Source organism: Artibeus jamaicensis, unplaced genomic scaffold (genome assembly GCF_021234435.1).
Source record: "Artibeus jamaicensis isolate MK-2021 breed Jamaican fruit bat unplaced genomic scaffold, CSHL_Jam_final scaffold_3307, whole genome shotgun sequence".
Classification (NCBI taxonomy): Eukaryota; Metazoa; Chordata; class Mammalia; order Chiroptera; family Phyllostomidae; genus Artibeus; species Artibeus jamaicensis.
The window spans coordinates 10,961,690-10,976,853 of NW_026522040.1; positions in this window are offsets into that span (position 1 = coordinate 10,961,690).

Here is a 15,164-nt window from a genome sequence, read left to right on the forward strand (position 1 = left end):
TCCCTGAGACTCCTGTGTGGGTCAGGGAGGTAGGAGATGGAATCTCTAAAGGGAGGGGGCAGACTGGCCATTGGGGAGGCTGATATGGCCCCAAGGCTGAGTCCAGGAGGGGTCTTGTCTCAGCCTCAGCCCCACAAGGAGCCTGCTCTACGTGACATGAGTTTCTGCTGCCCAAGAAAAAGAGGCTTATTCTCTGCCTGGGGGTAAGTTCTGCAGATGGTTCCAAAGTTAAGAATCATGGGCCCAGAGCCAAGATGAGCAGAACCTGCTGTAGTACAATAAGTAAGCCTTGATCTGCTGCTGCCACCTCCCAAATGTGTCCTTCTCACCTCCCTCCCCACTCATTCCTTTGCCTTTGTGCAGCATCCCTGTCTGGGACACTTTACTTCCATGTCTGGCACCCTGGGAGCATTTTGTCTCAAGAGTCTTGGCCTGTGGAGCCCCAGAAAGCCAGGTCAAAGAGGAGGGGCTGGCATGGATCAAGGAGCATGCTGTCTTTAAGGTCCAATGCATTTATGCAAGCTTCTAGTGAGTACAGTTGACCCTTGATCAATGTGGGTTTAGTAAACCAAGGTTGTGCACTCAAAAATCCTTTGACACATACACAGATTCTCAACCACCATTTGACCATTAAACATTGTAGGTATCAGCTGTGAGGGTCAATTAAACTGTTGGTCAATTAAACTCTTACATCAATTGAAAACAATCTACTTATGACTGGACTTGTGCAGTTCAAACCCATGTCATTCAAGGGTCAGCTGTACTTTTTTAAGGCCAGGCACCTTGCTGGCATTAGAAAGATTGCTATATCATTCAACTTTCACTAAAGAGGTGCTGGTGGGTCACAACAATGCCTTATATCTCTACTCCCTGCCCCCAAACAGTCTCTGAGAGAAAGAGAGAGCACATATACAATATGTATGCACATGGGAGTGAATGGATGAATGAATTATGTGGAGACAATTTGTACTCTAGTACCCCAAAAGGAAAGAAAATGTGATTATGGTTATGTTTCCTGTGCATTTGTCACATCAGCCATTGACCACTGTCCTGCTATATGCCATATCCTAGGAATGGAAAGGTTTGAAGAGGAACAAAGATGGGACACCCCAAAGATGGGAGCCTGGAATATATTACTCTCTGCTATTGGGAGAGAAGGGCGTGGGCGACTGGGCAAAATATACTTGGGTCTGGTGCTCACTTACTCTCTCATCCAGTTTGTGTAATTAAAGTTTGATCCCTAAGAAAATCTCATTTGTTGCTTCTAGCCCTTGAAAACATTCCTAAATTTATCTGATGGTCTTTCTGACCCACTCCAACCCCAGAAGCTTAAAGTTGGAGCTGGAAAGAAGACATGGAAAAAGCTCGAAACCATGACTATGTTGGGGCTCCTCTCCAAAATCTCTATGGACTGCCCCACACAGGTTCTGGCATGCCTGAAGGAAGTGCTCCTATTGGGGTTCCCCTGGGCCCCTAAGGAGGCAGATAATATGTATGCATAGAGAAAAGCCTGACATTTTTGTGTCTGATTGTCTTTCTCCATCTGCAAATGGAGGAGCCTTCCTGAGACTGACCAGGAGTGAGGAGGCTAAGAGGCCACCTGGAGCCTCTGCGAATTTCTTTTCTTGCTCAAGGATTCTGGGCTGGGGATATGCTCATTTTTGGCTTCCCATCTCTCATACCAGCCACCAACCTCTGTCCCCCAGGCCTGGCAGAGTGGGGACTGAGCAACTATTTGGCTGATGACATCTTGAAGCAACAGAATGTTGTTGCAGCCTAGGCCATAAGTGGACCCACTTATCCCCAACCTACTCTTAGGACCCCAGGGGGGAGAGCCTGACAGAGTGCTGAAAAGCCCAGGGTTTTGGAAGGGGTGGCAGGAGTTCTCTGTGTGCCCAAGTTAGGGGAAGAAACAGTGAAAAAACACAGCTGGGCTTAGAGTGAACTGTGTCTACCTGCCATTTCTGCCCTATTTCTTAAGACCATCCGGTTTACTTCCTCTTATATCTTGGGCTATAAAGGTCTCATGTCACCCCTTTGAGGGATCCCCATCCATTTCCTGACTCCCTGCCTGATTCCACAACTCCTTGGCCCACTTCTTTCTCAATGTGAGTAATTGAATAAATATGAGAAAACCATGTATATTCAAATGATATGGTCAGGTCAGAGGGTGAAATTATAGAAAAAATATAGCAAAAAATGTTATCAGCACCAATCTTATCTCACATAATCTTTAACCCAGCTGAGGGAGAGAGGACTTCATCCCCTGTGAAGGAGGCAGACTTAGACAAAGCAAGTGTTTGGTGACACAGGGATTTGTGCCAAGGTCTCAGAGAGAGACTTGGGGTGAATTTGAAGGGATTCCAGGGAGTGGAGCATGGTCCAATGAGAAGGGAAGACTTAATGGTCTCTCCAGGATGATGGGGAACCCACTGTTCCTCTTGCTAATTATCTTTACTCTGCTAATAACCTGGGACATTTAAGCATCCCTCTGCAGAGCTATTTCAGCAGTGCATTGCTTTAGTTAAACACATGGAAGGATTGCTAAAGTCAATAAAAAAATAACCGGACTAAAATTTAAAGAAAAAATTATGTTAAGTGGAGAAATATGTACTTAAAATAAATGGAATGTATATATTGAATAAAATACTGTAATTAGCTAGGACAAGTCATAGGGGTAGGAAAGGGAAAGGCAACCTAACTTGAACCAAAGAAACTTCTCCAAAACAAAAAAAGATTCAGCTGCCAGAAGTAGAAGAAATGAATAACAAAGAGAACAAAGGTAAACTATAATCCTGGTACATTAGTAAGTATGTAGGTAGCGTGGGGTTGTGATGTAATATCAAGATTAAGCTTTGATTTTGTTTTGCTTTTTTCTCCTCCCTTCAATCAGTGAGCAAAGGTATTTGAGAGCAAGCTGAGATCAGATGTAGAAAATAAATTATACTACACTTTACCATGCCTGAGTGTAAGAAGTTTGACCCTAAGTGGCACCCCCAGATGTTTCTCGAGACCACCTCCATGCCAAACTTCACTTCCATTATTTCCTTTTCTTTAAATTTTATTGATTTAATTTTAGACAGAGGAGAAGAGGGGTAGAAAGAGAGGAAGGGAAACATCAATGTGTGGTTACCTCTCACATGCCCCCTACTGGGGATCTGGCCCACAACCTAGGCATGTGCCCTGACTGGGAATCAAACAGGTAACACTTTGGTTCACAGTATGGCATTCAATCCACTTAGCCACACAAGCCAGGGCCACTTCCATTCTTTTCTATGGACCTGTAGAAAGGTTGAATTAACCATGTCAGGCTAACAGTTGCATTTTGGGAGGAACAAGGTGACTTGTTCATTCTGAATAAAATCTCTCAATTGTTAACATATACAACTATGCCCCACTCCCACAAAAAAAGAGAATAAATGTCAATTTAACTAAATCATTTTAGTGTCATTGATTACAATGTTAAATACAATTTTATGAAAATGTAAAGATATATATAAAACTATAACAAAAAAACTAATGAAATGGTTAGAAAATAGTAAGAAAAAATAAGAAAATAATGACATTCATAGGAGAGACTGCTAGATGTTGCTAAGAAAAATATCTGGGAAATAAGAGTTAATAACATTAATTAGTCTATTTATCTTAGAGTCCACATACAGATAATATGCAGTATTTATCTTTCTTTGCCTGGCTTATTTCTTTAGCATAATGTCCTTCAGTTTCATGCATGTTATTGCAAATGATAGAAATCCCTTATTTTTTAAGGTTAAATATTATTCCATTGTGTATGTAACATATTGTCTTTATACACTTTTCTATCAACAGACACTTGGATTTTTTCCAGGGCTTGGCTATTTTGAATAATGCTGCAAAGAATATGAGAGTTCGGATATCTCTTCAAATAATGATTATGTTTCCTTTCAATATATATCCAGAAGGAGAGTTTATGACACAAAAAGAACATGTACAAAAGATGTAGAAATAAAAATCTATAAACACCTAGAAAGGGAACCATAAAGTATTTGAAAGGCCCACCACTCAAGTTTATACAAAATTTAAAATTATGACATTTCAGTGAACTAGTGTGAATGAGGATTCAGTTTTCTGGATGTAAATAGAGTTCAAGGGAGTCTTGCTAAGTTTTTGACCAACACCAAAAAAGGAAAAACAAGAGGTGGATACATATTTTTTGTGTGTAACTGGGGGAAAGGTTACACACAGCATAAAGGCCCACTGGTTTTATAAGCAGCATAAAGGCTCACTAGAATTTTTTTCTGATGTTAGAACAGTTTTTAAAGCAAAACAAGGCCACCGAGTCTTCACTCAATGTATAAGATTAAGTTTTAATGGCATACGATGAAGTGGCCAGGATACATCAGGCAGAGCTGGTTGTCTTGTTGGAAATGGCTCTTGAAGCCAAAGGAATTGGGCAATGGACGTAGAAAAAGAACAAGATAACTCTAAAAGAATAGAAGAACAAAATTAATAAAGAGAAAAGCTAAAATAGGGAGGAAAAGCAGGCAAGTAACAAATAAAACCAAATGGTTGGTGTTTAAAAATACCATTAGCCCTGGCTGGAGTGGCTCAGTGGATTGAATACTGGCCTGCAAATCAAAGAATCGCTGGTTTGGCTCCTCAGTAGGGCACATGCCTGGGTTGTGGGCCAGGTCCCCAGTAGAGAACGTACAAGAGACAACAGATGGATGTCTGTCTCGCACATCAATGTTTCTCTCCTTCTTCCCCCCCTCCATTCCTTCCTCTAAAAATAAATAAATAAAATCTTGTAATAAAAGAAAATATAATAAAAAAATCTGCACATTGAAAAGATATCAGTTTCTTTCCAACTGATTAGAAAAGCCAGAAGAGCCCTAATACAAAAACCAGATATGAGAAATATACAAAAAAGCAAGTAGAGGCACATATCTTTTAAGACCTTATGTTATAATTAATATCAGCAAATAAATTTTAGCAACAGCATATTAAAATAATAGATCATTATGATCAAGTATGATTTACCATTACAAGAAAGATTTGTAGAAGTAGGAAACTAGTTGGGATGAGGAAAGAAGGGTCCACATCGAGTATCAAACTATGTTCCAAAGTTTCAGTGATTTTAAAAACCAGATAAGCTGTGGCCGTGCATCCATATATCGATGAACCAGAAGAGGAACTTGTGTCTACATGGGAAATAATATACAGGATAAAAACGTACAGGCTGTCCTTACTTGTGGAACTGCAAAAATGATCAGGCAAACTGAACTATGCAGAGACCTTAACAATGTGAAAAATATGATGTTCCATGACCTTAAATGTTTTCGGAAAAACATTAGAAACTCTCTTCCTGTTGGTTATAAAAATATGGATATATTGCCCTGGCCCCATGGCTCAATTAGTTGGAGTGCTGTTTTGTGCACCCCAAGGCTAAGGGTTCCATTTCCAGTCAGGGCTCACACCTAGCAAGTTTGACCCCCTGTTGGGGTGCATAAGGGAAATGGCAGACTGATGTTTCTCTCTCTCCCCCCCTTCCTCTATCTCTAAAATCAGTAAATATATCCTTGGGTGAGATTATATATATATGGAAATTTTAAAATGCTTAAATTTAAAAAAATTTTAAAATGTAGTTAATATATCGCAATCTAAAACATTGAAGTGATTGAAAATTGACATTTTTATTCCACCAGGGGGAAAAAACCTTACTAGACTCTTGGTTTCCAGTGCAGCATGTAGGGGCATAGAAGTTGCCACCGTGTCATAACAAGTCAAAAAAACCGGCAAATCAACAACTCTTCTTATATTTATCAGAGAAGTGAGATCACAGGACAAGTCACTGTTCCCCAAACTGGAGAGGCTGACAGGCAGATGCAGAGAATAACAACTTACTGGAGCGAAAATCTCTGCAGAAACCAGAATCAAAGTGGAAAAATCTGAATTGTAATAAACCTATTACTGGAGGCTTCTTGTGGAAAATTCTGTGAGTTAAAAACTCCAGGAGGCCCTCATACTTTTGTGAACTTATTACCTGCAGCTCTACCAGTCTTTCATTGTAAAGATCATAGAAAAATCATTGGGGTTCAAGGTAGGAGGGGGGATGGTTTTGAAATACATCAGTATATTCTTTCATTTCTCACAAAGCCTGCCATCAAAAAAATATTTTACCACAGGCCTAATCTATTAGGGTTTTGTCATAGCCTGACTGACCTGGGGGAAGGAAAATACCCAACTCCAGCATCTTCAAGCCATTCTCACCCTCATAATGCATGGGAAAAAAACTTAGAGGCACTTGTGAAGCTCTCCGTGAGACTGAGACCTAATCACCGCAGGGACCATAGAATGCTCCCAGTTCCCCACACCGTGAAAGCACATCCCTAAATGCCTATTTACAGCAGTTAATTTCACCTGGTGCATTATATCTGAATTTTCAAAGAAGAAACAATAAAATCATATAGAATGCTTGATTAAAACCACAAATGGCAGGAAAAGAGTGGAATATAAAAAGAGACACAAAGAACAAAAGCAACAAATATAAAACAGTAATGAATGTGGTAGATATTAATCTGACTATATCACGCACGTTAAGTGTTAATGGTCTGAATACACCAATTAGAAGAGATTATTAAGGAAAATAAAAAACAAGAACCACCTATATAAATATACTTCAAATATAAAAACACAGAGAGATTAAAGTAAAAGGATGAAGACAGATATACTATATTAATACTAATCAAAAGTTAGTTTGAGTAACTATATTTCTTTTGGACAAAGCAGACTTCAGAGCAAGGAAAATTATTAGGCACAAAGATGAGCATTACATAATGGTAAAGGGGTCATTTCTCCAAGAAGCTATTAACAGTTCTTAATGTGTATGAGCCTAACAGCAAAGCACCAAAATATACCAGTCAAAAACAGATAAAGCTTCAAAGAAAAAGAGACAAATCCACTACCATAGCTAAATATTTATACAACTCTGTATCATAAATGGGTAAATACAATAAGCAGTATATTAGTAAAAACATAGCTGAATTTAACATCATCAATTGAGTGGATATAATAAACATCCACAGACTATTTCATCCAACAGCAGAAAAGTAGAACTTGTCTTAGGCTCACATGAAATATACACTAAAATAGACCACATTCTAGACTGCAAAACACATCTTAACTAATGTAAAAAAAACCCCAGAAATGATAGAATGTCTCTTTTTAGACCACAAAAAATAAACTGGAAATCAATAACAAAAAGCCAGAAAGTCTACAAATAGTTAAAGATTAAACAATGTACCTCTAAATAATGTATGTATCAAAGAAAAATGTTTCAAGAGAAATTTTAAAATGTTTTTAACTAAATTAAAATGAGAACATATCAAATCTTATGGGGTAAAGCAAAAGCAAGGCTGGAAGGCCATTTAGCATTGAGTGAATACATTAGAAAAGAAGGATGACCTAAAATCTATTGTTTAATGTTCTAACTAAGAAAATTAGGAAAAGGTCCATTTCAATCTAATGTAAGGAAGAAAAATGGTAAAATTTTAAAAATTGATAGATTAAAAAATAGAAAATTAATAGAGAAAATCAACAGAACCAAAGACTGACTTTTCAAAATTATTAATAAAATCAAAAAGCCTAAACCAAACTAACTAAAAAAAGTAAAGAGAAAGACAACAAATTACTAATATCAGAAATGAAGAAGAGGCTCTCACTATGTATTCCAAGCACAGTAAAACAATAATAAAGAAGTGCTATGAGCCCACAAAATTAAGGAAGCTAGATTAAAATAAACAAAATTCTTTAAAGACACAATCTTTGAAAATGCATATAAAGAGAAATAGGCAATTTAAATAAGCCTATATCTATTAAAGAAATTGAGACAATAATTAATAACTTTTCAAAACAAAAAGCACTAGGGTCAGATGTGTTCACTGGTGAGTTCTACCATTAAAACAAGACAGTGTATCAACTCTCTACAATCTCTTTTAAAGGGTAGATTCAGAGGTTATACACTGTAATTTGTTTTATGAGGCCATCATTACCCTAACATTATACTTCATTGTGAGAAACTAGACTATTTCCTGCTAATACAAGAATAAAACAAAAATTTCCCTTACCAACATGTCCTTTCAATATAGTACAGGAAATTCTACCTAATGCAATTATACAAGCAAAGGAAATAAAAAGTGTACAAATTAGAAAGGAGAAAATAAAACTGTCTTTATTTGTAGACAACATTATTGTCCTAGTAGAAAATCTGAAAGAATCAACAAAAACAACAGCAACAAAAAACTACTGGAACTAATAAAAAAATTTAGCAAGGTTGCTACATACTTATTAGAATAGTCAGAATTCAGAACACTGACACCACCAGATGTTGAGGAGAATGTGGAGCAACATAAACTCTTATTCATTTCTGATATAAATGTTAAGTGGTACAACAATTTTGGAAGATAGTTTGGTACCTTCTTATAAAACTATATTTTTCCATAAAAATCTAGCAATTGTGCTTCTTGGTATTTATGCAAAAGAGTTGAAAACTTTTGCTCACATAATCATCTGCACAAGGATGCTTATAGCAGCTTTGATTGCCAACATTTGTTAGCAAGCAAGATATCTTTCAGTAGGTGAATGGATAAATACACTGTGGTACACCTGACACTGGAATATTCAGTGTTAACATAAAATGAACTATCAAGCCATGAAAGACATGGAAGAATGTTAAATGCATATTCCAAACTGAAAGAAGCAAATCTGAAAAGAAAACACCTTATATGATTTCTACCAAATGACATGTGAGATCAATAGTTGCCAGGGATTGGGGCAAAAGAAGAATGAATAGGCAGAACACAGAACTTTAAGACAGTGAAACTACTCTTAGTGATACTGTATCAAAAAGTACATACCGTTATATAATTTTTCAAAATCCATTCAATGATTGAACCCTACATGAAAGGTGGCAGCAGAGTAGATAAAAGCTACACTCATCTCCTTTCAGAACAAAACTGGAATTACAACCAAAATATATAATAATCAACCTAAATAACCAACTGAAGAGTAGGTAGTACAGAAGTGTTATAACCAAAGATGTACAGAAGAAATCACTTCAAGACTAGCAGGAAAAGCAGAAACATGAAATGAAAAGACTGACCCCATTCCCACTGGTGGCCACTGAGATGCTGGAGGTATTTCTCAGACTGCAAAGATTCCTTCTGAGGAGCATAGGGTCTCATCCCAACACTGGGCTCCCAGTCCAGAGCACTAGAGCCAAGAAGAATCACCAATATAACATTTAGCTGTGAAAATCATCAGGGATCCTGTCCATCAGGAAGAGATGGAAAGTCTGTTAGAGACACAGGTACCCTCTTAAAGGGCCAATGAACAAAATATCATCACAACCACTTACTCAGGGCTCCAGCAGAAAGAAGGTAAGGGGAGGGTGGAGAAGACTAGAGTTGTGTGAAGAGAAACTGCTTGGTTCTTCTCACACACACTCAGTCCCAGCAGAGGAAGCTTCAAACTATGGATCATTTTGTAGCTCCAAACGGGTTGTCAGGGAAAGTCACAAGCAGTGGCTGATACTGATCTGCACCAGAGTCCCTCCCAAGAAGCCCCCCAAACAATATATAAAGTGCCCAACTTTAGACATTAGAGTAAAATCTAATTTGCTTCACAAGCAGCATATCCAAAGGGAGATCTCAGCAGTCACTAGATCCTGATGAGATAAAATCTGATTGGTGTGGTCAGCACCTACACAGCAGATCACTATAGTCAAGGCTGATCTTCAAAGCCAGCAAGACTTTGGGTCCATGCCACATATGAATGGGCCAATAATAATCAAGATTCAGTTGCAAAAGGAGGACCAATGTAACACATACAAGGGATGTTCCTGAAGAATGCAGTTCAGATAATGATAGAGCCTGGACCATTGGATCCAACAGGACATGCACTGCAAAAGGACACCCTACTAAAACTAAGAGACAAAGCAGATCTACCTAATACATAAAAACAAATACAAGGAGGTAGCCAAAGTTTAGAGACAAATTAGAGACAAAGTAGCATGCCCCTGTGAGGCTGGAAATTTCTCCTGCCACCTCAGGAGAGTACTTTGGAGAGACCCACAGGGTCCTAGAAGGTACACAAAATGACCTACCTGGGAATCAGCACCAGAAAGGCCTAATTTGCTTGTGGGTAGTGGTGGAAATGACTGAAAGCCAGTGGACAGCCAAGCAAGCAGCATTGCTCCCTCTTGGACCCCTTCCCCACATATAGTACCACAAAGCAGTGACACAGGTTGCCCTGTTCTGGCTAATACCTGAGGTTCCCTCCCTTACTATGAACAGGCACACCAAGACAAAGAATGGCCCAAATAAAAGAACAGATCAAAGCTCCAGAAAAAATACAACTAAGCAATGAAGAGATAGCCAACCTATCAGATACACAGTTCAAAACATTCACAAATCAGTAAATGTAATACATCACATAAACAAAAGCAAAGACAAAAACCACATGATCATATCAATAGACGTGGAAAAAGCTTTTGATAAGGTACAATACCCATTTATGATAAAAACACTCAGCAAAGTGGGAATAGAGGGAGCATTCCTCAACATAATAAAGGCCATTTATGAGAGACCTACAGCCAACATCATACTCAATGGGCAAAAACTAAAATCTTTTCCATTAAGATCAGGGACAAGACAAGGATGTCCACTTTCAACACTTCTATTCAATATAGTACTGGAAGTTTTAGCCACAGCTATCAGACAAGAAAAGGAAATAAAAGGTATCCAAATTGGAAAGGAGGAAGCAAAACTGTCAATGTTTGCAGATGACATGATAATGCACATGGAAAATCCTATAGACTCTACTCAAAACTGCTTGAACTAATAAATGAATTTGGCAAAACAGCTGGTTACAAAGTCAATATCCAGAAATCAAAGGCATTTTTATATACTAACAATAAATCAGCAGAAGCAGAAATCAAGAAAAAATCCCATTCGATATAGCAAAAACAAAAATAAAATATCTGGAAATAAACCTAACCAAGGAGGTAAAAGACCTGTATGCAGAAAACTACACAGCCTTGAAGAACGAAATCAAGGAAGACACAAACAAATGGAAACATATACCGTGTTCATGGACTGGAAGAACTAACATCATCAAAATGTCCATACTACTCAAAGCATTTTATAGATTCAGTGCAATACCTATTAAAGTACCAAAGGCATATTTCACGCACATAATACAAACACTTCAAAAATTTATATGGAACCATAAATGACCCCGAATAGCAGCTGCACTCTTGAGAAAGAAGAACAAAGTAGAAGGAATCACAATACCTGATATCAAACTGTATTACAAGGCCACTGTAATCAAAGCAGCCTGGTACTGGCATAAAAACAGGCACATAGACCAATGGAATAGAACAGGGAGCCCAGAAATCAACCCAAGTCTCTACAGTCAATTAATATTCAACAAAGGGGGCAGTAACATAAAATAAACTAATAATAGCCTCTTCAACAAATGGTGTTGGGAGAACTGGACAGTTACGTGCAAAAAAATAAAATTGGAGCACTGACTTACACCATACACCAAAATAAATTCAAGGTGGATAAAAGACTTAAATATAAGCCATGAAACCATTAAAATCCTAGAGGAAAACATTGGCAAGAAAATCTCAGATATTTCACTCAGCAACTTTTTTACTGATATGTCCCCTAAAGCAAGGGACATAAAGGAAAGAATAAACAAATGGGGTCTCATCAAAATAAAAAGCTTCTGCGTGGCTAAAGAAAATAGTATTAAAATAAAAAGACAACCAACTGTATGGGAAACATAATTGCCAATGATACCTCAGACGAGGGTTTAAACTCCAAAATATACAAATAACTTACATGACAACACTCTAAGAAGACAAATAACCCAATTAAAAAATGGGAAAAGGACTTGAACAGACACTTCTCCAAGGAGGACATACAGAGGATCCAGAGACACATGAAGAGATGCTCAATATCGTTAGCTATCAGAGAGATGCAAATTAAAAGCACAATGAGATACCACCTTACACCAGTTAGAATGGCTATCATAAACAAAGCAACAAACAACAAGTGTTGGAGAGGTTGTGGGGAAAAGGGACCCCTAGTTCACTGTTGTGGGAATGCAGACTGGTACAACCATTATGGAAAACAGTATGGAATTTTCTAAGAAAACTAAAAATGGACCTGCCTTGTGACGCAGTAATTCCATTGCTGGGACTATATCCTAAGAATCCTAAAATACCAATCCAAAAGAACCTGTACACCCCAATGTTCATAGCAGCACAATTTACAATAGCCAAGAGGTGGAAGCAACCTAGGTGCCTATCAGTAAATGAATGGATCAAAAAATTATGGTACATATACACAATGGAATTCTATACAGCAGAAAGAAAGAAGGAGCTCAGACCCTTTGCAACAGCTTGGATGGAACTGGAAAGCATTATGCTGAGTGAAATAAGCCAGGCAGTGAAAGACAAATACCATATTATCTCACCATTAACAGGAAGCTAAATAACAAAACAAACAAGCAAGCAAAATAAAAACAACAACATTGAAATCGAGAACAGGGGGGCAGCGACTGTAGGGGTAAGGGGAGGGAATTTCAGGGGGAAAAAAGGAAGGATTTACAGGAACTAGCATAAAGGACACATGGACAACTACTAAGGGGGGTGGAAAGGGGAGGGAGGTGGGGTACGAGGGGTGGGCTGGGAAGAGAGTAAAAGAAAGAATACTGTAGTTGAAAAATAATTTTTTAAAAATCCACTGGTAATCAGGGTGCTCACAGAATTGATTGAGTATGGTCACAAAATAGAGGAAAAAGTGCAGGCTACAAAAAAGTGAAATAAAGGAAAATGTACAGGAAACCCACAGTGATGAGAAGGAAGCAGGGACTCAGATCAACAGTTTGGAGCAGAAGGAAGAAAGAAACATTCAACCAGAACAGAATGAAGAAACAAAAATTCAAAAAAATGAGGAGAGATATAGAAACCTCTGGGATAACTTTAAACATTCCAACATCCGAGTCATAGGGATTCCAGAAGGAGAAGAGGAAGAGCAAGAAATTGAACACTTATTTGAAAACATAATGAAGGAAAATTTCCCCAATCTGGTGAATAGACTTCTAGGAGGTCCCAGAAGCTCAGAGAGTTCCAGAGAAGTTGGACCCAAGGAAGCACACATCATGGCACATCATAATTAAATTACTCAAAGAGAAGGAATCTCAAAAGCAGCAAGAAACAAGGAGACAGTTATCTACAAAGAAGTTCCCATTAGACAATCAGCTAATTTCTCAAAAGAAACCCTGTAGATGAGAAGGGGCTAGACAGAATATTTGAAGCCATGAAAGGCAAGGACCTACATCCAAGACTACTCTATCCAGGAAAGCTATCATTTAGGATGGAAGGGCAGATAAAGTGCTTCCCACATAAGGTCAAGTTAAAGAAGTTCATTATCACCCAGTCCCTATTATATGAAACATTAAAGGGATTTATCTAAGAAAAAGAAGAAAATAAAAAATGTGAACAGTAAAATAATAACAAACTCACAAATATCAAAAACTGAACCCCCAAAAGGAAAAAATTCAAACTAAGCAAATAACAAGAGCAGGAACAGATTCACAGAAATGGAGATTACCTGGAAGGTTATCAATGGCAATGGGGGGTGGGGAGAGAATGGGGGATAAAGTACAGGGAGTAAGAAGTATAAATTGTAGGTAGAAAATAGACAAGGGGAGATTAAGTACAGTGTGGGAAATAGAGAAGTCAAAAAACGTATATGTATAACCCATGCACATGAATTAAAGGGGTGGGGGGAATATATATATATAAAATAGCATGCCCCAAATGAATGAACAAGAGAAATTTCCAGAAAAAAAAGAGCTAAATGGAATAATGGAGGCAAGCAATTTACTAGATACATAGTTCAAAAAATGATTATAAGGATGCTCAAGTAACTTCAACCTACAAGAAACTTAGGCCCACAACAACATAGAAAATGACATAAAAACCATAAAAAAGAACCAGTCAGAAATGAAGAATACAATATCTGAAATGAAGAAATACTGGAAGGAATAAACAGTAGATTTGATGAATCAGAAGATCAAATCAACAATTTGGAAGGCAAGAGAGCAGAAAATATCCAAAGAAAGAAGCAAAGAAAAGAAATAATTTAAAAAATGGGGATAGTTTAGGGGACCTTAAGAAGAGACAGACCAAAGGACTGAGAAACTGTATGAAGAAATAATAAGAGAAAACTTCCCTAATCTGGTAAAAAAAGAGACACAGCAGTTTAGGAAGTTCAGAGAACCCCCCAAAAGACAAACTCAGAAAGACTTACAACAAAATATACTGTAGTTAAAATGTCAAAGTTTAAAAACAAAGACAGAATCTTAAAAGCCACAAGGGAAAGTTAATTACCTACCTTGAAGTAAGCTGCCATAAGACTTTCAGCTGATTGAGGCTAAAATAGTTTCGTAAGAAACATCCAAAGTGATAAAAAGCAAGGGCCTACACCAAGACTACATTACCTAGCAAGGCTATCACTTCAAATTGAAGGAGATATAAAGAGCTTCCCAGAAAAGAAAAAGGTAAAGGAATTAATTACCACCAAATAAGTAGTATAAGAAATGTTAAAAGGGTCATCTTTAAGAAAAAGGGGAATAAACAAAAAAACACAGAGAAACATAGAATAAAATGGCAATAAAAATGTGCCTATCAATAAGCATTCTAAATGTAAACAGTGTAAATGCTCCAGTTAAATGACATATGGTAGCTGCATGGATAAGAAGAGGAGACCCATATACATATGCTGTCTATGAGAAATCCACCTCCCAATGAAAGATACACACAGACTAACAGTAAAGTGATGGAGAAAGTTATTTCATGCAAATGAAAATGAAAGAAAAAGCTGGAATAGCAATACTTATATCTCGCAAAATAGACTTTAAAAGAAAAGCTATAATAAGACACAAAGAAGGACACTATGAACTGAATGATAAAGGGATCATTGTAATCAAAGGATATAATCCTTGTAAACATTTATGCATCCAACATGAGAGCACCTAAATGTGTGAAGCAAATATTGATGGACATAATAGAAGAGATCTATAGTAATACATTTGTACTAGGGGATTTTAAC